The sequence below is a fragment of the Schistocerca gregaria genome, unplaced genomic scaffold, assembly GCF_023897955.1.
Source record: "Schistocerca gregaria isolate iqSchGreg1 unplaced genomic scaffold, iqSchGreg1.2 ptg001130l, whole genome shotgun sequence".
Taxonomy (NCBI): domain Eukaryota; kingdom Metazoa; phylum Arthropoda; class Insecta; order Orthoptera; family Acrididae; genus Schistocerca; species Schistocerca gregaria.
The window spans coordinates 41545-65926 of NW_026062463.1; the positions used below are offsets into that span (position 1 = coordinate 41545).

Consider the following 24382-nt stretch of genomic DNA (forward strand, 5'->3'; position numbering starts at 1 on the left):
AGGTCTCATACGTTGGAGTAGAGGATTTACGTGTTTTGTCGACACTCACTGAGTAATTGGAAATTTCACAAGCATTTCGAATGCAATGCTTCCCACGTTTTCGCTCATTTCACGGTTCCGTTGGAGACGTTCTTCACCTCCTGACACAAAAAAAGGAACGCAGTCGGTAGGACTTTTCGTATTTTCTTACTTCTCAGGGAGTTGCCTACTGTGTTCCTCTTACGGCAAGCACTAGACAACCTGAACAGTTACAGGATAGAGTCATTTTTGTTATCGGCTGTACCTACATCATCACAGACTCGGAGCAATTCCATTGGCATCAGCTTCAAAACATACGCTTGCCGAAACCCGGGATCGAACCAGGGACCTTTAGATCTTCAGTCTAACGCTCTCCCAACTGAGCTATTTCGGCTCACACCTAAGTCCGCAGATTTGCGCGTTTTCGTTAACCTCTGAATCGCCGCCAATTTCACAGTCATCTTCGTCTGATAAGACATAGGGACGCTGAAAGGCGAGCAGCAGATGCAGTGAAGTACCACACACATTTCTTCTGATTCCATCATCGTAAGAAGCAAACATGTCGACTCGATTCATGTAATATTGACTTCGCTTTCTCTAGAAAACCTTTGCTATATCGATGCCACGTGCAACTCGTGTGCAGAGAACGAGACACAAGAAGGAGTGAGCTCTCTACCATGTGAGAGGCAGTATGTAGCAGATACACACGCTAAAACATTTGACTTGCGTTAGCTCATAAATTGCTACACGTAACTGTCTGCAAGTTAAAATGGACACATCTGCACTGCCCAGAGAGGCGACACTTGCACTCACACCTGGTGGACGGCAGTGTGACGAGGCGATGAGCTGTGGCTTCTGGGTGCGACTGTAGCGCTGCAGCCAATAATACTGCACATTGCCGGCGACCCACGTGTTTAGTAGTGACGCAACTGCTAGAATGCAGCTGAACGCCCATCTTTTGAGAGCTACAAAATTTCCGCAGTCGGCAGGACTCGAACCTACGCTCCCAGAGGGAATCTGATTTCAAGTCAGACGCCTTAACCACTCGGCCACGACTGCCGGTAGCAGTAGCGTCTTCCGACACGTGAAAGTGCACCTTTAGAAGCAATCCAATGGCAGAAAGCGGCGTGGCCTCACTCTTTTCTGTAGTGTTTCCATTGCCAGCACATTAGCCGTTACGAAAGTGTATTAATTTTCGCCTAGACATGGCGTTGAACCCAACACCCTTTGGTTGAAAATCAAACGCTCTACCGACTGAGCTATCGTACAGCTGTGTGGCATGCGAGTGATTCGCATGACGTAATTACTGGCTTATGGCTCCAATGGCGACTTCACCGACTTCCCACTGACGCACCGCTGACGCTAGTTTTCTGTCGTCTTAAGTGGTCGACATACTTGCAAGTAGCTGCGAGATCTTAAGAAAAGAAACGCTGCACCATTGCTTTTTCCGCACTCGAATGACCGAATTGCGATTCTTAAAAAAGAGAGAAATGAATGTTGGCTCTGTCCAACGCTTCCAAGCACGTCTGTGTACTCACGAACTCGGCGTCGACGCGAGAAAATGACGGGAGCGCACTCGTGGGCCTGCGACGGCTTTCTGCAGTCCCAGCGTCAGTGAGAGGAGAACCGGTAGCCACAGTAAGCAGCAGCCGTCGCGACACTCAGTATTGTTAAACGGAAATTTTCGTCTTGTTGAAGATGGCGCCATCGGTTTGCAACCGCGTTCACGTGTGTGAAAATATTTGCTCCTCTTTACGCAAAATCGCACGCAGCCGGTAGGATTCGAACCTACGCTCCCAGAGGAAATCTGATTTCGAGGCAGACGCCTTAACCACTCGGCCACGACTGCCCGTAGGGCGAGGTTCTCCGACACATGCAACTTCTACGGTTTAAAGCTATGTGGCATCAGAAAACGGCGTAGCTGCATTCTTTTCCGTAGTGTTTCCACCGCTACCAGAGGAATCGCTACCAAAGTATTAAAATTTCCGCCCGAACAGGGACTTGAACCCTGGACCCTTAGGTTAAAAGCCTAATGCTCTACCGACTGAGCTATCCGGGCTCACACGACAGTAGAGAACATCCCACGATGCACAGCTGTACATTGACTCATGTCCTTCACAGCTGTGCTATCGCTGCATGGAGCTGTTACTAATTAAACGTCGCCTGAATGCTGTCTACAAACGTGTCGCGCTAAGCTCGTAGCAGACTATCGAAGAATGCTGACACACGATGCAAAAACAAACCGCAGCAGTCGTTAGGTCTCATACGTTGGAGTAGAGGATTTACGTGTTTTGTCGACACTCACTGAGTAATTGGAAATTTCACAAGCATTTCGAATGCAATGCTTCCCACGTTTTCGCTCATTTCACGGTTCCGTTGGAGACGTTCTTCACCTCCTGACACAAAAAAAGGAACGCAGTCGGTAGGACTTTTCGTATTTTCTTACTTCTCAGGGAGTTGCCTACTGTGTTCCTCTTACGGCAAGCACTAGACAACCTGAACAGTTACAGGATAGAGTCATTTTTGTTATCGGCTGTACCTACATCATCACAGACTCGGAGCAATTCCATTGGCATCAGCTTCAAAACATACACTTGCCGAAACCCGGGATCGAACCAGGGACCTTTAGATCTTCAGTCTAACGCTCTCCCAACTGAGCTATTTCGGCTCACACCTAAGTCCGCAGATTTGCGCGTTTTCGTTAACCTCTGAATCGCCGCCAATTTCACAGTCATCTTCGTCTGATAAGACATAGGGACGCTGAAAGGCGAGCAGCAGATGCAGTGAAGTACCACACACATTTCTTCTGATTCCATCATCGTAAGAAGCAAACATGTCGACTCGATTCATGTAATATTGACTTCGCTTTCTCTAGAAAACCTTTGCTATATCGATGCCACGTGCAACTCGTGTGCAGAGAACGAGACACAAGAAGGAGTGAGCTCTCTACCATGTGAGAGGCAGTATGTAGCAGATACACACGCTAAAACATTTGACTTGCGTTAGCTCATAAATTGCTACACGTAACTGTCTGCAAGTTAAAATGGACACATCTGCACTGCCCAGAGAGGCGACACTTGCACTCACACCTGGTGGACGGCAGTGTGACGAGGCGATGAGCTGTGGCTTCTGGGTGCGACTGTAGCGCTGCAGCCAATAATACTGCACATTGCCGGCGACCCACGTGTTTAGTAGTGACGCAACTGCTAGAATGCAGCTGAACGCCCATCTTTTGAGAGCTACAAAATTTCCGCAGTCGGCAGGACTCGAACCTACGCTCCCAGAGGGAATCTGATTTCAAGTCAGACGCCTTAACCACTCGGCCACGACTGCCGGTAGCAGTAGCGTCTTCCGACACGTGAAAGTGCACCTTTAGAAGCAATCCAATGGCAGAAAGCGGCGTGGCCTCACTCTTTTCTGTAGTGTTTCCATTGCCAGCACATTAGCCGTTACGAAAGTGTATTAATTTTCTCCTAGACATGGCGTTGAACCCAACGCCCTTTGGTTGAAAATCAAACGCTCTACCGACTGAGCTATCGTACAGCTGTGTGGCATGCGAGTGATTCGCATGACGTAATTACTGGCTTATGGCTCCAATGGCGACTTCACCGACTTCCCACTGACGCACCGCTGACGCTAGTTTTCTGTCGTCTTAAGTGGTCGACATACTTGCAAGTAGCTGCGAGATCTTAAGAAAAGAAACGCTGCACCATTGCTTTTTCCGCACTCGAATGACCGAATTGCGATTCTTAAAAAAGAGAGAAATGAATGTTGGCTCTGTCCAACGCTTCCAAGCACGTCTGTGTACTCACGAACTCGGCGTCGACGCGAGAAAATGACGGGAGCGCACTCGTGGGCCTGCGACGGCTTTCTGCAGTCCCAGCGTCAGTGAGAGGAGAACCGGTAGCCACAGTAAGCAGCAGCCGTCGCGACACTCAGTATTGTTAAACGGAAATTTTCGTCTTGTTGAAGATGGCGCCATCGGTTTGCAACCGCGTTCACGTGTGTGAAAATATTTGCTCCTCTTTACGCAAAATCGCACGCAGCCGGTAGGATTCGAACCTACGCTCCCAGAGGAAATCTGATTTCGAGGCAGACGCCTTAACCACTCGGCCACGACTGCCCGTAGGGCGAGGTTCTCCGACACATGCAACTTCTACGGTTTAAAGCTATGTGGCATCAGAAAACGGCGTAGCTGCATTCTTTTCCGTAGTGTTTCCACCGCTACCAGAGGAATCGCTACCAAAGTATTAAAATTTCCGCCCGAACAGGGACTTGAACCCTGGACCCTTAGGTTAAAAGCCTAATGCTCTACCGACTGAGCTATCCGGGCTCACACGACAGTAGAGAACATCCCACGATGCACAGCTGTACATTGACTCATGTCCTTCACAGCTGTGCTATCGCTGCATGGAGCTGTTACTAATTAAACGTCGCCTGAATGCTGTCTACAAACGTGTCGCGCTAAGCTCGTAGCAGACTATCGAAGAATGCTGACACACGATGCAAAAACAAACCGCAGCAGTCGTTAGGTCTCATACGTTGGAGTAGAGGATTTACGTGTTTTGTCGACACTCACTGAGTAATTGGAAATTTCACAAGCATTTCGAATGCAATGCTTCCCACGTTTTCGCTCATTTCACGGTTCCGTTGGAGACGTTCTTCACCTCCTGACACAAAAAAAGGAACGCAGTCGGTAGGACTTTTCGTATTTTCTTACTTCTCAGGGAGTTGCCTACTGTGTTCCTCTTACGGCAAGCACTAGACAACCTGAACAGTTACAGGATAGAGTCATTTTTGTTATCGGCTGTACCTACATCATCACAGACTCGGAGCAATTCCATTGGCATCAGCTTCAAAACATACGCTTGCCGAAACCCGGGATCGAACCAGGGACCTTTAGATCTTCAGTCTAACGCTCTCCCAACTGAGCTATTTCGGCTCACACCTAAGTCCGCAGATTTGCGCGTTTTCGTTAACCTCTGAATCGCCGCCAATTTCACAGTCATCTTCGTCTGATAAGACATAGGGACGCTGAAAGGCGAGCAGCAGATGCAGTGAAGTACCACACACATTTCTTCTGATTCCATCATCGTAAGAAGCAAACATGTCGACTCGATTCATGTAATATTGACTTCGCTTTCTCTAGAAAACCTTTGCTATATCGATGCCACGTGCAACTCGTGTGCAGAGAACGAGACACAAGAAGGAGTGAGCTCTCTACCATGTGAGAGGCAGTATGTAGCAGATACACACGCTAAAACATTTGACTTGCGTTAGCTCATAAATTGCTACACGTAACTGTCTGCAAGTTAAAATGGACACATCTGCACTGCCCAGAGAGGCGACACTTGCACTCACACCTGGTGGACGGCAGTGTGACGAGGCGATGAGCTGTGGCTTCTGGGTGCGACTGTAGCGCTGCAGCCAATAATACTGCACATTGCCGGCGACCCACGTGTTTAGTAGTGACGCAACTGCTAGAATGCAGCTGAACGCCCATCTTTTGAGAGCTACAAAATTTCCGCAGTCGGCAGGACTCGAACCTACGCTCCCAGAGGGAATCTGATTTCAAGTCAGACGCCTTAACCACTCGGCCACGACTGCCGGTAGCAGTAGCGTCTTCCGACACGTAAAAGTGCACCTTTAGAAGCAATCCAATGGCAGAAAGCGGCGTGGCCTCACTCTTTTCTGTAGTGTTTCCATTGCCAGCACATTAGCCGTTACGAAAGTGTATTAATTTTCTCCTAGACATGGCGTTGAACCCAACGCCCTTTGGTTGAAAATCAAACGCTCTACCGACTGAGCTATCGTACAGCTGTGTGGCATGCGAGTGATTCGCATGACGTAATTACTGGCTTATGGCTCCAATGGCGACTTCACCGACTTCCCACTGACGCACCGCTGACGCTAGTTTTCTGTCGTCTTAAGTGGTCGACATACTTGCAAGTAGCTGCGAGATCTTAAGAAAAGAAACGCTGCACCATTGCTTTTTCCGCACTCGAATGACCGAATTGCGATTCTTAAAAAAGAGAGAAATGAATGTTGGCTCTGTCCAACGCTTCCAAGCACGTCTGTGTACTCACGAACTCGGCGTCGACGCGAGAAAATGACGGGAGCGCACTCGTGGGCCTGCGACGGCTTTCTGCAGTCCCAGCGTCAGTGAGAGGAGAACCGGTAGCCACAGTAAGCAGCAGCCGTCGCGACACTCAGTATTGTTAAACGGAAATTTTCGTCTTGTTGAAGATGGCGCCATCGGTTTGCAACCGCGTTCACGTGTGTGAAAATATTTGCTCCTCTTTACGCAAAATCGCACGCAGCCGGTAGGATTCGAACCTACGCTCCCAGAGGAAATCTGATTTCGAGGCAGACGCCTTAACCACTCGGCCACGACTGCCCGTAGGGCGAGGTTCTCCGACACATGCAACTTCTACGGTTTAAAGCTATGTGGCATCAGAAAACGGCGTAGCTGCATTCTTTTCCGTAGTGTTTCCACCGCTACCAGAGGAATCGCTACCAAAGTATTAAAATTTCCGCCCGAACAGGGACTTGAACCCTGGACCCTTAGGTTAAAAGCCTAATGCTCTACCGACTGAGCTATCCGGGCTCACACGACAGTAGAGAACATCCCACGATGCACAGCTGTACATTGACTCATGTCCTTCACAGCTGTGCTATCGCTGCATGGAGCTGTTACTAATTAAACGTCGCCTGAATGCTGTCTACAAACGTGTCGCGCTAAGCTCGTAGCAGACTATCGAAGAATGCTGACACACGATGCAAAAACAAACCGCAGCAGTCGTTAGGTCTCATACGTTGGAGTAGAGGATTTACGTGTTTTGTCGACACTCACTGAGTAATTGGAAATTTCACAAGCATTTCGAATGCAATGCTTCCCACGTTTTCGCTCATTTCACGGTTCCGTTGGAGACGTTCTTCACCTCCTGACACAAAAAAAGGAACGCAGTCGGTAGGACTTTTCGTATTTTCTTACTTCTCAGGGAGTTGCCTACTGTGTTCCTCTTACGGCAAGCACTAGACAACCTGAACAGTTACAGGATAGAGTCATTTTTGTTATCGGCTGTACCTACATCATCACAGACTCGGAGCAATTCCATTGGCATCAGCTTCAAAACATACGCTTGCCGAAACCCGGGATCGAACCAGGGACCTTTAGATCTTCAGTCTAACGCTCTCCCAACTGAGCTATTTCGGCTCACACCTAAGTCCGCAGATTTGCGCGTTTTCGTTAACCTCTGAATCGCCGCCAATTTCACAGTCATCTTCGTCTGATAAGACATAGGGACGCTGAAAGGCGAGCAGCAGATGCAGTGAAGTACCACACACATTTCTTCTGATTCCATCATCGTAAGAAGCAAACATGTCGACTCGATTCATGTAATATTGACTTCGCTTTCTCTAGAAAACCTTTGCTATATCGATGCCACGTGCAACTCGTGTGCAGAGAACGAGACACAAGAAGGAGTGAGCTCTCTACCATGTGAGAGGCAGTATGTAGCAGATACACACGCTAAAACATTTGACTTGCGTTAGCTCATAAATTGCTACACGTAACTGTCTGCAAGTTAAAATGGACACATCTGCACTGCCCAGAGAGGCGACACTTGCACTCACACCTGGTGGACGGCAGTGTGACGAGGCGATGAGCTGTGGCTTCTGGGTGCGACTGTAGCGCTGCAGCCAATAATACTGCACATTGCCGGCGACCCACGTGTTTAGTAGTGACGCAACTGCTAGAATGCAGCTGAACGCCCATCTTTTGAGAGCTACAAAATTTCCGCAGTCGGCAGGACTCGAACCTACGCTCCCAGAGGGAATCTGATTTCAAGTCAGACGCCTTAACCACTCGGCCACGACTGCCGGTAGCAGTAGCGTCTTCCGACACGTGAAAGTGCACCTTTAGAAGCAATCCAATGGCAGAAAGCGGCGTGGCCTCACTCTTTTCTGTAGTGTTTCCATTGCCAGCACATTAGCCGTTACGAAAGTGTATTAATTTTCGCCTAGACATGGCGTTGAACCCAACACCCTTTGGTTGAAAATCAAACGCTCTACCGACTGAGCTATCGTACAGCTGTGTGGCATGCGAGTGATTCGCATGACGTAATTACTGGCTTATGGCTCCAATGGCGACTTCACCGACTTCCCACTGACGCACCGCTGACGCTAGTTTTCTGTCGTCTTAAGTGGTCGACATACTTGCAAGTAGCTGCGAGATCTTAAGAAAAGAAACGCTGCACCATTGCTTTTTCCGCACTCGAATGACCGAATTGCGATTCTTAAAAAAGAGAGAAATGAATGTTGGCTCTGTCCAACGCTTCCAAGCACGTCTGTGTACTCACGAACTCGGCGTCGACGCGAGAAAATGACGGGAGCGCACTCGTGGGCCTGCGACGGCTTTCTGCAGTCCCAGCGTCAGTGAGAGGAGAACCGGTAGCCACAGTAAGCAGCAGCCGTCGCGACACTCAGTATTGTTAAACGGAAATTTTCGTCTTGTTGAAGATGGCGCCATCGGTTTGCAACCGCGTTCACGTGTGTGAAAATATTTGCTCCTCTTTACGCAAAATCGCACGCAGCCGGTAGGATTCGAACCTACGCTCCCAGAGGAAATCTGATTTCGAGGCAGACGCCTTAACCACTCGGCCACGACTGCCCGTAGGGCGAGGTTCTCCGACACATGCAACTTCTACGGTTTAAAGCTATGTGGCATCAGAAAACGGCGTAGCTGCATTCTTTTCCGTAGTGTTTCCACCGCTACCAGAGGAATCGCTACCAAAGTATTAAAATTTCCGCCCGAACAGGGACTTGAACCCTGGACCCTTAGGTTAAAAGCCTAATGCTCTACCGACTGAGCTATCCGGGCTCACACGACAGTAGAGAACATCCCACGATGCACAGCTGTACATTGACTCATGTCCTTCACAGCTGTGCTATCGCTGCATGGAGCTGTTACTAATTAAACGTCGCCTGAATGCTGTCTACAAACGTGTCGCGCTAAGCTCGTAGCAGACTATCGAAGAATGCTGACACACGATGCAAAAACAAACCGCAGCAGTCGTTAGGTCTCATACGTTGGAGTAGAGGATTTACGTGTTTTGTCGACACTCACTGAGTAATTGGAAATTTCACAAGCATTTCGAATGCAATGCTTCCCACGTTTTCGCTCATTTCACGGTTCCGTTGGAGACGTTCTTCACCTCCTGACACAAAAAAAGGAACGCAGTCGGTAGGACTTTTCGTATTTTCTTACTTCTCAGGGAGTTGCCTACTGTGTTCCTCTTACGGCAAGCACTAGACAACCTGAACAGTTACAGGATAGAGTCATTTTTGTTATCGGCTGTACCTACATCATCACAGACTCGGAGCAATTCCATTGGCATCAGCTTCAAAACATACGCTTGCCGAAACCCGGGATCGAACCAGGGACCTTTAGATCTTCAGTCTAACGCTCTCCCAACTGAGCTATTTCGGCTCACACCTAAGTCCGCAGATTTGCGCGTTTTCGTTAACCTCTGAATCGCCGCCAATTTCACAGTCATCTTCGTCTGATAAGACATAGGGACGCTGAAAGGCGAGCAGCAGATGCAGTGAAGTACCACACACATTTCTTCTGATTCCATCATCGTAAGAAGCAAACATGTCGACTCGATTCATGTAATATTGACTTCGCTTTCTCTAGAAAACCTTTGCTATATCGATGCCACGTGCAACTCGTGTGCAGAGAACGAGACACAAGAAGGAGTGAGCTCTCTACCATGTGAGAGGCAGTATGTAGCAGATACACACGCTAAAACATTTGACTTGCGTTAGCTCATAAATTGCTACACGTAACTGTCTGCAAGTTAAAATGGACACATCTGCACTGCCCAGAGAGGCGACACTTGCACTCACACCTGGTGGACGGCAGTGTGACGAGGCGATGAGCTGTGGCTTCTGGGTGCGACTGTAGCGCTGCAGCCAATAATACTGCACATTGCCGGCGACCCACGTGTTTAGTAGTGACGCAACTGCTAGAATGCAGCTGAACGCCCATCTTTTGAGAGCTACAAAATTTCCGCAGTCGGCAGGACTCGAACCTACGCTCCCAGAGGGAATCTGATTTCAAGTCAGACGCCTTAACCACTCGGCCACGACTGCCGGTAGCAGTAGCGTCTTCCGACACGTGAAAGTGCACCTTTAGAAGCAATCCAATGGCAGAAAGCGGCGTGGCCTCACTCTTTTCTGTAGTGTTTCCATTGCCAGCACATTAGCCGTTACGAAAGTGTATTAATTTTCTCCTAGACATGGCGTTGAACCCAACGCCCTTTGGTTGAAAATCAAACGCTCTACCGACTGAGCTATCGTACAGCTGTGTGGCATGCGAGTGATTCGCATGACGTAATTACTGGCTTATGGCTCCAATGGCGACTTCACCGACTTCCCACTGACGCACCGCTGACGCTAGTTTTCTGTCGTCTTAAGTGGTCGACATACTTGCAAGTAGCTGCGAGATCTTAAGAAAAGAAACGCTGCACCATTGCTTTTTCCGCACTCGAATGACCGAATTGCGATTCTTAAAAAAGAGAGAAATGAATGTTGGCTCTGTCCAACGCTTCCAAGCACGTCTGTGTACTCACGAACTCGGCGTCGACGCGAGAAAATGACGGGAGCGCACTCGTGGGCCTGCGACGGCTTTCTGCAGTCCCAGCGTCAGTGAGAGGAGAACCGGTAGCCACAGTAAGCAGCAGCCGTCGCGACACTCAGTATTGTTAAACGGAAATTTTCGTCTTGTTGAAGATGGCGCCATCGGTTTGCAACCGCGTTCACGTGTGTGAAAATATTTGCTCCTCTTTACGCAAAATCGCACGCAGCCGGTAGGATTCGAACCTACGCTCCCAGAGGGAATCTGATTTCGAGTCAGACGCCTTAACCACTCGGCCACGACTGCCCGTAGGGCGAGGTTCTCCGACACATGCAACTTCTACGGTTTAAAGCTATGTGGCATCAGAAAACGGCGTAGCTGCATTCTTTTCCGTAGTGTTTCCACCGCTACCAGAGGAATCGCTACCAAAGTATTAAAATTTCCGCCCGCACAGGGACTTGAACCCTGGACCCTTAGGTAAAAGCCTAATGCTCTACCGACTGAGCTATCCGGGCTCACACGACAGTAGAGAACATCCCACGATGCACAGCTGTACATTGACTCATGTCCTTCACAGCTGTGCTATCGCTGCATGGAGCTGTTACTAATTAAACGTCGCCTGAATGCTGTCTACAAACGTGTCGCGCTAAGCTCGTAGCAGACTATCGAAAGAATGCTGACACACGATGCAAAAACAAACCGCAGCAGTCGTTAGGTCTCATACGTTGGAGTAGAGGATTTACGTGTTTTGTCGACACTCACTGAGTAATTGGAAATTTCACAAGCATTTCGAATGCAATGCTTCCCACGTTTTCGCTCATTTCACGGTTCCGTTGGAGACGTTCTTCACCTCCTGACACAAAAAAAGGAACGCAGTCGGTAGGACTTTTCGTATTTTCTTACTTCTCAGGGAGTTGCCTACTGTGTTCCTCTTACGGCAAGCACTAGACAACCTGAACAGTTACAGGATAGAGTCATTTTTGTTATCGGCTGTACCTACATCATCACAGACTCGGAGCAATTCCATTGGCATCAGCTTCAAAACATACGCTTGCCGAAACCCGGGATCGAACCAGGGACCTTTAGATCTTCAGTCTAACGCTCTCCCAACTGAGCTATTTCGGCTCACACCTAAGTCCGCAGATTTGCGCGTCTTCGTTAACCTCTGAATCGCCGCCAATTTCACAGTCATCTTCGTCTGATAAGACATAGGGACGCTGAAAGGCGAGCAGCAGATGCAGTGAAGTACCACACACATTTCTTCTGATTCCATCATCGTAAGAAGCAAACATGTCGACTCGATTCATGTAATATTGACTTCGCTTTCTCTAGAAAACCTTTGCTATATCGATGCCACGTGCAACTCGTGTGCAGAGAACGAGACACAAGAAGGAGTGAGCTCTCTACCATGTGAGAGGCAGTATGTAGCAGATACACACGCTAAAACATTTGACTTGCGTTAGCTCATAAATTGCTACACGTAATTGTCTGCAAGTTAAAATGGACACATCTGCACTGCCCAGAGAGGCGACACTTGCACTCACACCTGGTGGACGGCAGTGTGACGAGGCGATGAGCTGTGGCTTCTGGGTGCGACTGTAGCGCTGCAGCCAATAATACTGCACATTGCCGGCGACCCACGTGTTTAGTAGTGACGCAACTGCTAGAATGCAGCTGAACGCCCATCTTTTGAGAGCTACAAAATTTCCGCAGTCGGCAGGACTCGAACCTACGCTCCCAGAGGGAATCTGATTTCAAGTCAGACGCCTTAACCACTCGGCCACGACTGCCGGTAGCAGTAGCGTCTTCCGACACGTGAAAGTGCACCTTTAGAAGCAATCCAATGGCAGAAAGCGGCGTGGCCTCACTCTTTTCTGTAGTGTTTCCATTGCCAGCACATTAGCCGTTACGAAAGTGTATTAATTTTCGCCTAGACATGGCGTTGAACCCAACACCCTTTGGTTGAAAATCAAACGCTCTACCGACTGAGCTATCGTACAGCTGTGTGGCATGCGAGTGATTCGCATGACGTAATTACTGGCTTATGGCTCCAATGGCGACTTCACCGACTTCCCACTGACGCACCGCTGACGCTAGTTTTCTGTCGTCTTAAGTGGTCGACATACTTGCAAGTAGCTGCGAGATCTTAAGAAAAGAAACGCTGCACCATTGCTTTTTCCGCACTCGAATGACCGAATTGCGATTCTTAAAAAAGAGAGAAATGAATGTTGGCTCTGTCCAACGCTTCCAAGCACGTCTGTGTACTCACGAACTCGGCGTCGACGCGAGAAAATGACGGGAGCGCACTCGTGGGCCTGCGACGGCTTTCTGCAGTCCCAGCGTCAGTGAGAGGAGAACCGGTAGCCACAGTAAGCAGCAGCCGTCGCGACACTCAGTATTGTTAAACGGAAATTTTCGTCTTGTTGAAGATGGCGCCATCGGTTTGCAACCGCGTTCACGTGTGTGAAAATATTTGCTCCTCTTTACGCAAAATCGCACGCAGCCGGTAGGATTCGAACCTACGCTCCCAGAGGGAATCTGATTTCGAGTCAGACGCCTTAACCACTCGGCCACGACTGCCCGTAGGGCGAGGTTCTCCGACACATGCAACTTCTACGGTTTAAAGCTATGTGGCATCAGAAAACGGCGTAGCTGCATTCTTTTCCGTAGTGTTTCCACCGCTACCAGAGGAATCGCTACCAAAGTATTAAAATTTCCGCCCGCACAGGGACTTGAACCCTGGACCCTTAGGTAAAAGCCTAATGCTCTACCGACTGAGCTATCCGGGCTCACACGACAGTAGAGAACATCCCACGATGCACAGCTGTACATTGACTCATGTCCTTCACAGCTGTGCTATCGCTGCATGGAGCTGTTACTAATTAAACGTCGCCTGAATGCTGTCTACAAACGTGTCGCGCTAAGCTCGTAGCAGACTATCGAAAGAATGCTGACACACGATGCAAAAACAAACCGCAGCAGTCGTTAGGTCTCATACGTTGGAGTAGAGGATTTACGTGTTTTGTCGACACTCACTGAGTAATTGGAAATTTCACAAGCATTTCGAATGCAATGCTTCCCACGTTTTCGCTCATTTCACGGTTCCGTTGGAGACGTTCTTCACCTCCTGACACAAAAAAAGGAACGCAGTCGGTAGGACTTTTCGTATTTTCTTACTTCTCAGGGAGTTGCCTACTGTGTTCCTCTTACGGCAAGCACTAGACAACCTGAACAGTTACAGGATAGAGTCATTTTTGTTATCGGCTGTACCTACATCATCACAGACTCGGAGCAATTCCATTGGCATCAGCTTCAAAACATACGCTTGCCGAAACCCGGGATCGAACCAGGGACCTTTAGATCTTCAGTCTAACGCTCTCCCAACTGAGCTATTTCGGCTCACACCTAAGTCCGCAGATTTGCGCGTCTTCGTTAACCTCTGAATCGCCGCCAATTTCACAGTCATCTTCGTCTGATAAGACATAGGGACGCTGAAAGGCGAGCAGCAGATGCAGTGAAGTACCACACACATTTCTTCTGATTCCATCATCGTAAGAAGCAAACATGTCGACTCGATTCATGTAATATTGACTTCGCTTTCTCTAGAAAACCTTTGCTATATCGATGCCACGTGCAACTCGTGTGCAGAGAACGAGACACAAGAAGGAGTGAGCTCTCTACCATGTGAGAGGCAGTATGTAGCAGATACACACGCTAAAACATTTGACTTGCGTTAGCTCATAAATTGCTACACGTAACTGTCTGCAAGCTAAAATGGACACATCTGCACTGCCCAGAGAGGCGACACTTGCACTCACACCTGGTGGACGGCAGTGTGACGAGGCGATGAGCTGTGGCTTCTGGGTGCCACTGTAGCGCTGCAGCCAATAATACTGCACATTGCCGGCGACCCACGTGTTTAGTAGTGACGCAACTGCTAGAATGCAGCTGAACGCCCATCTTTTGAGAGCTACAAAATTTCCACAGTCGGCAGGACTCGAACCTACGCTCCCAGAGGGAATCTGATTTCAAGTCAGACGCCTTAACCACTCGGCCACGACTGCCGGTAGCAGTAGCGTCTTCCGACACGTGAAAGTGCACCTTTAGAAGCAATCCAATGGCAGAAAGCGGCGTGGCCTCACTCTTTTCTGTAGTGTTTCCATTGCCAGCACATTAGCCGTTACGAAAGTGTATTAATTTTCTCCTAGACATGGCGTTGAACCCAACACCCTTTGGTTGAAAATCAAACGCTCTACCGACTGAGCTATCGTACAGCTGTGTGGCATGCGAGTGATTCGCATGACGTAATTACTGGCTTATGGCTCCAATGGCGACTTCACCGACTTCCCACTGACGCACCGCTGACGCTAGTTTTCTGTCGTCTTAAGTGGTCGACATACTTGCAAGTAGCTGCGAGATCTTAAGAAAAGAAACGCTGCACCATTGCTTTTTCCGCACTCGAATGACCGAATTGCGATTCTTAAAAAAGAGAGAAATGAATGTTGGCTCTGTCCAACGCTTCCAAGCACGTCTGTGTACTCACGAACTCGGCGTCGACGCGAGAAAATGACGGGAGCGCACTCGTGGGCCTGCGACGGCTTTCTGCAGTCCCAGCGTCAGTGAGAGGAGAACCGGTAGCCACAGTAAGCAGCAGCCGTCGCGACACTCAGTATTGTTAAACGGAAATTTTCGTCTTGTTGAAGATGGCGCCATCGGTTTGCAACCGCGTTCACGTGTGTGAAAATATTTGCTCCTCTTTACGCAAAATCGCACGCAGCCGGTAGGATTCGAACCTACGCTCCCAGAGGGAATCTGATTTCGAGTCAGACGCCTTAACCACTCGGCCACGACTGCCCGTAGGGCGAGGTTCTCCGACACATGCAACTTCTACGGTTTAAAGCTATGTGGCATCAGAAAACGGCGTAGCTGCATTCTTTTCCGTAGTGTTTCCACCGCTACCAGAGGAATCGCTACCAAAGTATTAAAATTTCCGCCCGAACAGGGACTTGAACCCTGGACCCTTAGGTTAAAAGCCTAATGCTCTACCGACTGAGCTATCCGGGCTCACACGACAGTAGAGAACATCCCACGATGCACAGCTGTACATTGACTCATGTCCTTCACAGCTGTGCTATCGCTGCATGGAGCTGTTACTAATTAAACGTCGCCTGAATGCTGTCTACAAACGTGTCGCGCTAAGCTCGTAGCAGACTATCGAAGAATGCTGACACACGATGCAAAAACAAACCGCAGCAGTCGTTAGGTCTCATACGTTGGAGTAGAGGATTTACGTGTTTTGTCGACACTCACTGAGTAATTGGAAATTTCACAAGCATTTCGAATGCAATGCTTCCCACGTTTTCGCTCATTTCACGGTTCCGTTGGAGACGTTCTTCACCTCCTGACACAAAAAAAGGAACGCAGTCGGTAGGACTTTTCGTATTTTCTTACTTCTCAGGGAGTTGCCTACTGTGTTCCTCTTACGGCAAGCACTAGACAACCTGAACAGTTACAGGATAGAGTCATTTTTGTTATCGGCTGTACCTACATCATCACAGACTCGGAGCAATTCCATTGGCATCAGCTTCAAAACATACGCTTGCCGAAACCCGGGATCGAACCAGGGACCTTTAGATCTTCAGTCTAACGCTCTCCCAACTGAGCTATTTCGGCTCACACCTAAGTCCGCAGATTTGCGCGTCTTCGTTAACCTCTGAATCGCCGCCAATTTCACAGTCATCTTCGTCTGATAAGACATAGGGACGCTGAAAGGCGAGCAGCAGATGCAGTGAAGTACCACACACATTTCTTCTGATTCCATCATCGTAAGAAGCAAACATGTCGACTCGATTCATGTAATATTGACTTCGCTTTCTCTAGAAAACCTTTGCTATATCGATGCCACGTGCAACTCGTGTGCAGAGAACGAGACACAAGAAGGAGTGAGCTCTCTACCATGTGAGAGGCAGTATGTAGCAGATACACACGCTAAAACATTTGACTTGCGTTAGCTCATAAATTGCTACACGTAATTGTCTGCAAGTTAAAATGGACACATCTGCACTGCCCAGAGAGGCGACACTTGCACTCACACCTGGTGGACGGCAGTGTGACGAGGCGATGAGCTGTGGCTTCTGGGTGCGACTGTAGCGCTGCAGCCAATAATACTGCACATTGCCGGCGACCCACGTGTTTAGTAGTGACGCAACTGCTAGAATGCAGCTGAACGCCCATCTTTTGAGAGCTACAAAATTTCCGCAGTCGGCAGGACTCGAACCTACGCTCCCAGAGGGAATCTGATTTCAAGTCAGACGCCTTAACCACTCGGCCACGACTGCCGGTAGCAGTAGCGTCTTCCGACACGTGAAAGTGCACCTTTAGAAGCAATCCAATGGCAGAAAGCGGCGTGGCCTCACTCTTTTCTGTAGTGTTTCCATTGCCAGCACATTAGCCGTTACGAAAGTGTATTAATTTTCGCCTAGACATGGCGTTGAACCCAACACCCTTTGGTTGAAAATCAAACGCTCTACCGACTGAGCTATCGTACAGCTGTGTGGCATGCGAGTGATTCGCATGACGTAATTACTGGCTTATGGCTCCAATGGCGACTTCACCGACTTCCCACTGACGCACCGCTGACGCTAGTTTTCTGTCGTCTTAAGTGGTCGACATACTTGCAAGTAGCTGCGAGATCTTAAGAAAAGAAACGCTGCACCATTGCTTTTTCCGCACTCGAATGACCGAATTGCGATTCTTAAAAAAGAGAGAAATGAATGTTGGCTCTGTCCAACGCTTCCAAGCACGTCTGTGTACTCACGAACTCGGCGTCGACGCGAGAAAATGACGGGAGCGCACTCGTGGGCCTGCGACGGCTTTCTGCAGTCCCAGCGTCAGTGAGAGGAGAACCGGTAGCCACAGTAAGCAGCAGCCGTCGCGACACTCAGTATTGTTAAACGGAAATTTTCGTCTTGTTGAAGATGGCGCCATCGGTTTGCAACCGCGTTCACGTGTGTGAAAATATTTGCTCCTCTTTACGCAAAATCGCACGCAGCCGGTAGGATTCGAACCTACGCTCCCAGAGGGAATCTGATTTCGAGTCAGACGCCTTAACCACTCGGCCACGACTGCCCGTAGGGCGAGGTTCTCCGACACATGCAACTTCTACGGTTTAAAGCTATGTGGCATCAGAAAACGGCGTAGCTGCATTCTTTTCCGTAGTGTTTCCACCGCTACCAGAGGAATCGCTACCAAAGTATTAAAATTTCCGCCCGAACAGGGACTTGAACCCTGGACCCTTAGGTTAAAAGCCTAATGCTCTACCGACTGAGCTATCCGGGCTCACACGACAGTAGAGAACATCCCACGATGCACAGCTGTACATTGACTCATGTCCTTCACAGCTGTGCTATCGCTGCATGGAGCTGTTACTAATTAAACGTCGCCTGAATGCTGTCTACAAACGTGTCGCGCTAAGCTCGTAGCAGACTATCGAAGAATGCTGACACACGATGCAAAAACAAACCGCAGCAGTCGTTAGGTCTCATACGTTGGAGTAGAGGATTTACGTGTTTTGTCGACACTCACTGAGTAATTGGAAATTTCACAAGCATTTCGAATGCAATGCTTCCCACGTTTTCGCTCATTTCACGGTTCCGTTGGAGACGTTCTTCACCTCCTGACACAAAAAAAGGAACGCAGTCGGTAGGACTTTTCGTATTTTCTTACTTCTCAGGGAGTTGCCTACTGTGTTCCTCTTACGGCAAGCACTAGACAACCTGAACAGTTACAGGATAGAGTCATTTTTGTTATCGGCTGTACCTACATCATCACAGACTCGGAGCAATTCCATTGGCATCAGCTTCAAAACATACGCTTGCCGAAACCCGGGATCGAACCAGGGACCTTTAGATCTTCAGTCTAACGCTCTCCCAACTGAGCTATTTCGGCTCACACCTAAGTCCGCAGATTTGCGCGTCTTCGTTAACCTCTGAATCGCCGCCAATTTCACAGTCATCTTCGTCTGATAAGACATAGGGACGCTGAAAGGCGAGCAGCAGATGCAGTGAAGTACCACACACATTTCTTCTGATTCCATCATCGTAAGAAGCAAACATGTCGACTCGATTCATGTAATATTGACTTCGCTTTCTCTAGAAAACCTATGCTATATCGATGCCACGTGCAACTCGTGTGCAGAGAACGAGACACAAGAAGGAGTGAGCCTCTCTACCATGTGAGAGGCAGTATCTAGCAGATACACACGCTAAAACATTTGACTTGCGTTAGCTCATAAATTGCTACACGTAACTGTCTGCAAGCTAAAATGGACACATCTGCACTGCCCAGAGAGGCGACACTTGCACTCACACCTGGTGGACGGCAGTGTGACGAGGCGATGAGCTGTGGCTTCTGGGTGCCACTGTAGCGCTGCAGCCAATAATACTGCACATTGCCGGCGACCCACGTGTTTAGTAGTGACGCAACTGCTAGAATGCAGCTGAACGCCCATCTTTTGAGAGCTACAAAATTTCCGCAGTCGGCAGGACTCGAACCTACGCTCCCAGAGGGAATCTGATTTCAAGTCAGACGCCTTAACCACTCGGCCACGACTGCCGGTAGCAGTAGCGTCTTCCGACACGTGAAAGTGCACCTTTAGAAGCAATCCAATGGCAGAAAGCGGCGTGGCCTCACTCTTTTCTGTAGTGTTTCCATTGCCAGCACATTAGCCGTTACGAAAGTGTATTAATTTTCTCCTAGACATGGCGTTGAACCCAACACCCTTTGGTTGAAAATCAAACGCTCTACCGACTGAGCTATCGTACAGCTGTGTGGCATGCGAGTGATTCGCATGACGTAATTACTGGCTTATGGCTCCAATGGCGACTTCACCGACTTCCCACTGACGCACCGCTGACGCTAGTTTTCTGTCGTCTTAAGTGGTCGACATACTTGCAAGTAGCTGCGAGATCTTAAGAAAAGAAACGCTGCACCATTGCTTTTTCCGCACTCGAATGACCGAATTGCGATTCTTAAAAAAGAGAGAAATGAATGTTGGCTCTGTCCAACGCTTCCAAGCACGTCTGTGTACTCACGAACTCGGCGTCGACGCGAGAAAATGACGGGAGCGCACTCGTGGGCCTGCGACGGCTTTCTGCAGTCCCAGCGTCAGTGAGAGGAGAACCGGTAGCCACAGTAAGCAGCAGCCGTCGCGACACTCAGTATTGTTAAACGGAAATTTTCGTCTTGTTGAAGATGGCGCCATCGGTTTGCAACCGCGTTCACGTGTGTGAAAATATTTGCTCCTCTTTACGCAAAATCGCACGCAGCCGGTAGGATTCGAACCTACGCTCCCAGAGGGAATCTAATTTCGAATCAGACGCCTTAACCACTCGGCCACGACTGCCCGTAGGTCGAGGTTCTCCGACACATGCAACTTCTGCGGTTTAAAGCTATGTGGCATCAGAAAACGGCGTAGCTGCATTCTTTTCCGTAGTGTTTCCACCGCTACCAGAGGAATCGCTACCAAAGTATTAAAATTTCCGCCCGAACAGGGACTTGAACCCTGGACCCTTAGGTTAAAAGCCTAATGCTCTACCGACTGAGCTATCCGGGCTCACACGACAGTAGAGAACATCCCACGATGCACAGCTGTACATTGACTCATGTCCTTCACAGCTGTGCTATCGCTGCATGGAGCTGTTACTAATTAAACGTCGCCTGAATGCTGTCTACAAACGTGTCGCGCTAAGCTCGTAGCAGACTATCGAAGAATGCTGACACACGATGCAAAAACAAACCGCAGCAGTCGTTAGGTCTCATACGTTGGAGTAGAGGATTTACGTGTTTTGTCGACACTCACTGAGTAATTGGAAATTTCACAAGCATTTCGAATGCAATGCTTCCCACGTTTTCGCTCATTTCACGGTTCCGTTGGAGACGTTCTTCACCTCCTGACACAAAAAAAGGAACGCAGTCGGTAGGACTTTTCGTATTTTCTTACTTCTCAGGGAGTTGCCTACTGTGTTCCTCTTACGGCAAGCACTAGACAACCTGAACAGTTACAGGATAGAGTCATTTTTGTTATCGGCTGTACCTACATCATCACAGACTCGGAGCAATTCCATTGGCATCAGCTTCAAAACATACGCTTGCCGAAACCCGGGATCGAACCAGGGACCTTTAGATCTTCAGTCTAACGCTCTCCCAACTGAGCTATTTCGGCTCACACCTAAGTCCGCAGATTTGCGCGTCTTCGTTAACCTCTGAATCGCCGCCAATTTCACAGTCATCTTCGTCTGATAAGACATAGGGACGCTGAAAGGCGAGCAGCAGATGCAGTGAAGTACCACACACATTTCTTCTGATTCCATCATCGTAAGAAGCAAACATGTCGACTCGATTCATGTAATATTGACTTCGCTTTCTCTAGAAAACCTATGCTATATCGATGCCACGTGCAACTCGTGTGCAGAGAACGAGACACAAGAAGGAGTGAGCCTCTCTACCATGTGAGAGGCAGTATCTAGCAGATACACACGCTAAAACATTTGACTTGCGTTAGCTCATAAATTGCTACACGTAACTGTCTGCAAGCTAAAATGGACACATCTGCACTGCCCAGAGAGGCGACACTTGCACTCACACCTGGTGGACGGCAGTGTGACGAGGCGATGAGCTGTGGCTTCTGGGTGCCACTGTAGCGCTGCAGCCAATAATACTGCACATTGCCGGCGACCCACGTGTTTAGTAGTGACGCAACTGCTAGAATGCAGCTGAACGCCCATCTTTTGAGAGCTACAAAATTTCCGCAGTCGGCAGGACTCGAACCTACGCTCCCAGAGGGAATCTGATTTCAAGTCAGACGCCTTAACCACTCGGCCACGACTGCCGGTAGCAGTAGCGTCTTCCGACACGTGAAAGTGCACCTTTAGAAGCAATCCAATGGCAGAAAGCGGCGTGGCCTCACTCTTTTCTGTAGTGTTTCCATTGCCAGCACATTAGCCGTTACGAAAGTGTATTAATTTTCTCCTAGACATGGCGTTGAACCCAACACCCTTTGGTTGAAAATCAAACGCTCTACCGACTGAGCTATCGTACAGCTGTGTGGCATGCGAGTGATTCGCATGACGTAATTACTGGCTTATGGCTCCAATGGCGACTTCACCGACTTCCCACTGACGCACCGCTGACGCTAGTTTTCTGTCGTCTTAAGTGGTCGACATACTTGCAAGTAGCTGCGAGATCTTAAGAAAAGAAACGCTGCACCATTGCTTTTTCCGCACTCGAATGACCGAATTGCGATTCTTAAAAAAGAGAGAAATGAATGTTGGCTCTGTCCAACGCTTCCAAGCACGTCTGTGTACTCACGAACTCGGCGTCGACGCGAGAAAATGACGGGAGCGCACTCGTGGGCCTGCGACGGCTTTCTGCAGTCCCAGCGTCAGTGAGAGGAGAACCGGTAGCCACAGTAAGCAGCAGCCGTCGCGACACTCAGTATTGTTAAACGGAAATTTTCGTCTTGTTGAAGATGGCGCCATCGGTTTGCAACCGCGTTCACGTGTGTGAAAATATTTGCTCCTCTTTACGCAAAATCGCACGCAGCCGGTAGGATTCGAACCTACGCTCCCAGAGGGAATCTAATTTCGAATCAGACGCCTTAACCACTCGGCCACGACTGCCCGTAGGTCGAGGTTCTCCGACACATGCAACTTCTGCGGTTTAAAGCTATGTGGCATCAGAAAACGGCGTAGCTGCATTCTTTTCCGTAGTGTTTCCACCGCTACCAGAGGAATCGCTACCAAAGTATTAAAATTTCCGCCCGAACAGGGACTTGAACCCTGGACCCTTAGGTTAAAAGCCTAATGCTCTACCGACTGAGCTATCCGGGCTCACACGACAGTAGAGAACATCCCACGATGCACAGCTGTACATTGACTCATGTCCTTCACAGCTGTGCTATCGCTGCATGGAGCTGTTACTAATTAAACGTCGCCTGAATGCTGTCTACAAACGTGTCGCGCTAAGCTCGTAGCAGACTATCGAAGAATGCTGACACACGATGCAAAAACAAACCGCAGCAGTCGTTAGGTCTCATACGTTGGAGTAGAGGATTTACGTGTTTTGTCGACACTCACTGAGTAATTGGAAATTTCACAAGCATTTCGAATGCAATGCTTCCCACGTTTTCGCTCATTTCACGGTTCCGTTGGAGACGTTCTTCACCTCCTGACACAAAAAAAGGAACGCAGTCGGTAGGACTTTTCGTATTTTCTTACTTCTCAGGGAGTTGCCTACTGTGTTCCTCTTACGGCAAGCACTAGACAACCTGAACAGTTACAGGATAGAGTCATTTTTGTTATCGGCTGTACCTACATCATCACAGACTCGGAGCAATTCCATTGGCATCAGCTTCAAAACATACGCTTGCCGAAACCCGGGATCGAACCAGGGACCTTTAGATCTTCAGTCTAACGCTCTCCCAACTGAGCTATTTCGGCTCACACCTAAGTCCGCAGATTTGCGCGTCTTCGTTAACCTCTGAATCGCCGCCAATTTCACAGTCATCTTCGTCTGATAAGACATAGGGACGCTGAAAGGCGAGCAGCAGATGCAGTGAAGTACCACACACATTTCTTCTGATTCCATCATCGTAAGAAGCAAACATGTCGACTCGATTCATGTAATATTGACTTCGCTTTCTCTAGAAAACCTATGCTATATCGATGCCACGTGCAACTCGTGTGCAGAGAACGAGACACAAGAAGGAGTGAGCCTCTCTACCATGTGAGAGGCAGTATCTAGCAGATACACACGCTAAAACATTTGACTTGCGTTAGCTCATAAATTGCTACACGTAACTGTCTGCAAGCTAAAATGGACACATCTGCACTGCCCAGAGAGGCGACACTTGCACTCACACCTGGTGGACGGCAGTGTGACGAGGCGATGAGCTGTGGCTTCTGGGTGCCACTGTAGCGCTGCAGCCAATAATACTGCACATTGCCGGCGACCCACGTGTTTAGTAGTGACGCAACTGCTAGAATGCAGCTGAACGCCCATCTTTTGAGAGCTACAAAATTTCCGCAGTCGGCAGGACTCGAACCTACGCTCCCAGAGGGAATCTGATTTCAAGTCAGACGCCTTAACCACTCGGCCACGACTGCCGGTAGCAGTAGCGTCTTCCGACACGTGAAAGTGCACCTTTAGAAGCAATCCAATGGCAGAAAGCGGCGTGGCCTCACTCTTTTCTGTAGTGTTTCCATTGCCAGCACATTAGCCGTTACGAAAGTGTATTAATTTTCTCCTAGACATGGCGTTGAACCCAACACCCTTTGGTTGAAAATCAAACGCTCTACCGACTGAGCTATCGTACAGCTGTGTGGCATGCGAGTGATTCGCATGACGTAATTACTGGCTTATGGCTCCAATGGCGACTTCACCGACTTCCCACTGACGCACCGCTGACGCTAGTTTTCTGTCGTCTTAAGTGGTCGACATACTTGCAAGTAGCTGCGAGATCTTAAGAAAAGAAACGCTGCACCATTGCTTTTTCCGCACTCGAATGACCGAATTGCGATTCTTAAAAAAGAGAGAAATGAATGTTGGCTCTGTCCAACGCTTCCAAGCACGTCTGTGTACTCACGAACTCGGCGTCGACGCGAGAAAATGACGGGAGCGCACTCGTGGGCCTGCGACGGCTTTCTGCAGTCCCAGCGTCAGTGAGAG

At 49.0% G+C, this 24382-nt stretch overlaps 40 non-coding genes across 40 annotated transcripts; all 40 read right to left on the reverse strand.

The window, feature by feature from the left end:
* Nucleotides 1-339: 339 nt before the first annotated feature.
* Trnaf-gaa (transfer RNA phenylalanine (anticodon GAA)) lies at nucleotides 340-412 on the reverse strand. Its single transcript has one exon. It is a non-coding gene; the product is annotated as a tRNA-Phe (tRNA).
* A 583-nt stretch (nucleotides 413-995) lies between these two features.
* Nucleotides 996-1077, reverse strand: Trnas-uga (transfer RNA serine (anticodon UGA)). Its single transcript has one exon. It is a non-coding gene; the product is annotated as a tRNA-Ser (tRNA).
* A 708-nt stretch (nucleotides 1078-1785) lies between these two features.
* Trnas-cga (transfer RNA serine (anticodon CGA)) lies at nucleotides 1786-1867 on the reverse strand. Its single transcript has one exon. It is a non-coding gene; the product is annotated as a tRNA-Ser (tRNA).
* Nucleotides 1868-2004: 137 nt separating this feature from the next.
* Nucleotides 2005-2077, reverse strand: Trnak-uuu (transfer RNA lysine (anticodon UUU)). The gene has a single exon. It is a non-coding gene; the product is annotated as a tRNA-Lys (tRNA).
* A 536-nt stretch (nucleotides 2078-2613) lies between these two features.
* Nucleotides 2614-2686, reverse strand: Trnaf-gaa (transfer RNA phenylalanine (anticodon GAA)). Its single transcript has one exon. It is a non-coding gene; the product is annotated as a tRNA-Phe (tRNA).
* Nucleotides 2687-3269: 583 nt separating this feature from the next.
* Trnas-uga (transfer RNA serine (anticodon UGA)) lies at nucleotides 3270-3351 on the reverse strand. The gene has a single exon. It is a non-coding gene; the product is annotated as a tRNA-Ser (tRNA).
* Nucleotides 3352-4059: 708 nt separating this feature from the next.
* On the reverse strand, nucleotides 4060-4141 carry Trnas-cga (transfer RNA serine (anticodon CGA)). Its single transcript has one exon. It is a non-coding gene; the product is annotated as a tRNA-Ser (tRNA).
* Nucleotides 4142-4278: 137 nt separating this feature from the next.
* Trnak-uuu (transfer RNA lysine (anticodon UUU)) lies at nucleotides 4279-4351 on the reverse strand. Its single transcript has one exon. It is a non-coding gene; the product is annotated as a tRNA-Lys (tRNA).
* Nucleotides 4352-4887: 536 nt separating this feature from the next.
* On the reverse strand, nucleotides 4888-4960 carry Trnaf-gaa (transfer RNA phenylalanine (anticodon GAA)). The gene has a single exon. It is a non-coding gene; the product is annotated as a tRNA-Phe (tRNA).
* A 583-nt stretch (nucleotides 4961-5543) lies between these two features.
* Trnas-uga (transfer RNA serine (anticodon UGA)) lies at nucleotides 5544-5625 on the reverse strand. The gene has a single exon. It is a non-coding gene; the product is annotated as a tRNA-Ser (tRNA).
* Nucleotides 5626-6333: 708 nt separating this feature from the next.
* Trnas-cga (transfer RNA serine (anticodon CGA)) lies at nucleotides 6334-6415 on the reverse strand. The gene has a single exon. It is a non-coding gene; the product is annotated as a tRNA-Ser (tRNA).
* A 137-nt stretch (nucleotides 6416-6552) lies between these two features.
* On the reverse strand, nucleotides 6553-6625 carry Trnak-uuu (transfer RNA lysine (anticodon UUU)). The gene has a single exon. It is a non-coding gene; the product is annotated as a tRNA-Lys (tRNA).
* Nucleotides 6626-7161: 536 nt separating this feature from the next.
* Nucleotides 7162-7234, reverse strand: Trnaf-gaa (transfer RNA phenylalanine (anticodon GAA)). The gene has a single exon. It is a non-coding gene; the product is annotated as a tRNA-Phe (tRNA).
* A 583-nt stretch (nucleotides 7235-7817) lies between these two features.
* Trnas-uga (transfer RNA serine (anticodon UGA)) lies at nucleotides 7818-7899 on the reverse strand. The gene has a single exon. It is a non-coding gene; the product is annotated as a tRNA-Ser (tRNA).
* Nucleotides 7900-8607: 708 nt separating this feature from the next.
* Trnas-cga (transfer RNA serine (anticodon CGA)) lies at nucleotides 8608-8689 on the reverse strand. Its single transcript has one exon. It is a non-coding gene; the product is annotated as a tRNA-Ser (tRNA).
* Nucleotides 8690-8826: 137 nt separating this feature from the next.
* On the reverse strand, nucleotides 8827-8899 carry Trnak-uuu (transfer RNA lysine (anticodon UUU)). The gene has a single exon. It is a non-coding gene; the product is annotated as a tRNA-Lys (tRNA).
* Nucleotides 8900-9435: 536 nt separating this feature from the next.
* On the reverse strand, nucleotides 9436-9508 carry Trnaf-gaa (transfer RNA phenylalanine (anticodon GAA)). The gene has a single exon. It is a non-coding gene; the product is annotated as a tRNA-Phe (tRNA).
* A 583-nt stretch (nucleotides 9509-10091) lies between these two features.
* Nucleotides 10092-10173, reverse strand: Trnas-uga (transfer RNA serine (anticodon UGA)). The gene has a single exon. It is a non-coding gene; the product is annotated as a tRNA-Ser (tRNA).
* A 708-nt stretch (nucleotides 10174-10881) lies between these two features.
* Trnas-cga (transfer RNA serine (anticodon CGA)) lies at nucleotides 10882-10963 on the reverse strand. Its single transcript has one exon. It is a non-coding gene; the product is annotated as a tRNA-Ser (tRNA).
* A 746-nt stretch (nucleotides 10964-11709) lies between these two features.
* Nucleotides 11710-11782, reverse strand: Trnaf-gaa (transfer RNA phenylalanine (anticodon GAA)). Its single transcript has one exon. It is a non-coding gene; the product is annotated as a tRNA-Phe (tRNA).
* A 583-nt stretch (nucleotides 11783-12365) lies between these two features.
* Trnas-uga (transfer RNA serine (anticodon UGA)) lies at nucleotides 12366-12447 on the reverse strand. Its single transcript has one exon. It is a non-coding gene; the product is annotated as a tRNA-Ser (tRNA).
* Nucleotides 12448-13155: 708 nt separating this feature from the next.
* On the reverse strand, nucleotides 13156-13237 carry Trnas-cga (transfer RNA serine (anticodon CGA)). Its single transcript has one exon. It is a non-coding gene; the product is annotated as a tRNA-Ser (tRNA).
* A 746-nt stretch (nucleotides 13238-13983) lies between these two features.
* Nucleotides 13984-14056, reverse strand: Trnaf-gaa (transfer RNA phenylalanine (anticodon GAA)). Its single transcript has one exon. It is a non-coding gene; the product is annotated as a tRNA-Phe (tRNA).
* A 583-nt stretch (nucleotides 14057-14639) lies between these two features.
* On the reverse strand, nucleotides 14640-14721 carry Trnas-uga (transfer RNA serine (anticodon UGA)). Its single transcript has one exon. It is a non-coding gene; the product is annotated as a tRNA-Ser (tRNA).
* Nucleotides 14722-15429: 708 nt separating this feature from the next.
* Nucleotides 15430-15511, reverse strand: Trnas-cga (transfer RNA serine (anticodon CGA)). Its single transcript has one exon. It is a non-coding gene; the product is annotated as a tRNA-Ser (tRNA).
* A 137-nt stretch (nucleotides 15512-15648) lies between these two features.
* On the reverse strand, nucleotides 15649-15721 carry Trnak-uuu (transfer RNA lysine (anticodon UUU)). Its single transcript has one exon. It is a non-coding gene; the product is annotated as a tRNA-Lys (tRNA).
* Nucleotides 15722-16257: 536 nt separating this feature from the next.
* Nucleotides 16258-16330, reverse strand: Trnaf-gaa (transfer RNA phenylalanine (anticodon GAA)). Its single transcript has one exon. It is a non-coding gene; the product is annotated as a tRNA-Phe (tRNA).
* Nucleotides 16331-16913: 583 nt separating this feature from the next.
* On the reverse strand, nucleotides 16914-16995 carry Trnas-uga (transfer RNA serine (anticodon UGA)). Its single transcript has one exon. It is a non-coding gene; the product is annotated as a tRNA-Ser (tRNA).
* Nucleotides 16996-17703: 708 nt separating this feature from the next.
* Nucleotides 17704-17785, reverse strand: Trnas-cga (transfer RNA serine (anticodon CGA)). The gene has a single exon. It is a non-coding gene; the product is annotated as a tRNA-Ser (tRNA).
* Nucleotides 17786-17922: 137 nt separating this feature from the next.
* Nucleotides 17923-17995, reverse strand: Trnak-uuu (transfer RNA lysine (anticodon UUU)). Its single transcript has one exon. It is a non-coding gene; the product is annotated as a tRNA-Lys (tRNA).
* Nucleotides 17996-18531: 536 nt separating this feature from the next.
* Trnaf-gaa (transfer RNA phenylalanine (anticodon GAA)) lies at nucleotides 18532-18604 on the reverse strand. Its single transcript has one exon. It is a non-coding gene; the product is annotated as a tRNA-Phe (tRNA).
* A 584-nt stretch (nucleotides 18605-19188) lies between these two features.
* Nucleotides 19189-19270, reverse strand: Trnas-uga (transfer RNA serine (anticodon UGA)). The gene has a single exon. It is a non-coding gene; the product is annotated as a tRNA-Ser (tRNA).
* Nucleotides 19271-19978: 708 nt separating this feature from the next.
* On the reverse strand, nucleotides 19979-20060 carry Trnas-cga (transfer RNA serine (anticodon CGA)). The gene has a single exon. It is a non-coding gene; the product is annotated as a tRNA-Ser (tRNA).
* Nucleotides 20061-20197: 137 nt separating this feature from the next.
* Nucleotides 20198-20270, reverse strand: Trnak-uuu (transfer RNA lysine (anticodon UUU)). Its single transcript has one exon. It is a non-coding gene; the product is annotated as a tRNA-Lys (tRNA).
* A 536-nt stretch (nucleotides 20271-20806) lies between these two features.
* On the reverse strand, nucleotides 20807-20879 carry Trnaf-gaa (transfer RNA phenylalanine (anticodon GAA)). The gene has a single exon. It is a non-coding gene; the product is annotated as a tRNA-Phe (tRNA).
* A 584-nt stretch (nucleotides 20880-21463) lies between these two features.
* Nucleotides 21464-21545, reverse strand: Trnas-uga (transfer RNA serine (anticodon UGA)). The gene has a single exon. It is a non-coding gene; the product is annotated as a tRNA-Ser (tRNA).
* Nucleotides 21546-22253: 708 nt separating this feature from the next.
* On the reverse strand, nucleotides 22254-22335 carry Trnas-cga (transfer RNA serine (anticodon CGA)). The gene has a single exon. It is a non-coding gene; the product is annotated as a tRNA-Ser (tRNA).
* Nucleotides 22336-22472: 137 nt separating this feature from the next.
* On the reverse strand, nucleotides 22473-22545 carry Trnak-uuu (transfer RNA lysine (anticodon UUU)). The gene has a single exon. It is a non-coding gene; the product is annotated as a tRNA-Lys (tRNA).
* Nucleotides 22546-23081: 536 nt separating this feature from the next.
* On the reverse strand, nucleotides 23082-23154 carry Trnaf-gaa (transfer RNA phenylalanine (anticodon GAA)). Its single transcript has one exon. It is a non-coding gene; the product is annotated as a tRNA-Phe (tRNA).
* Nucleotides 23155-23738: 584 nt separating this feature from the next.
* Nucleotides 23739-23820, reverse strand: Trnas-uga (transfer RNA serine (anticodon UGA)). The gene has a single exon. It is a non-coding gene; the product is annotated as a tRNA-Ser (tRNA).
* Nucleotides 23821-24382: the final 562 nt, after the last annotated feature.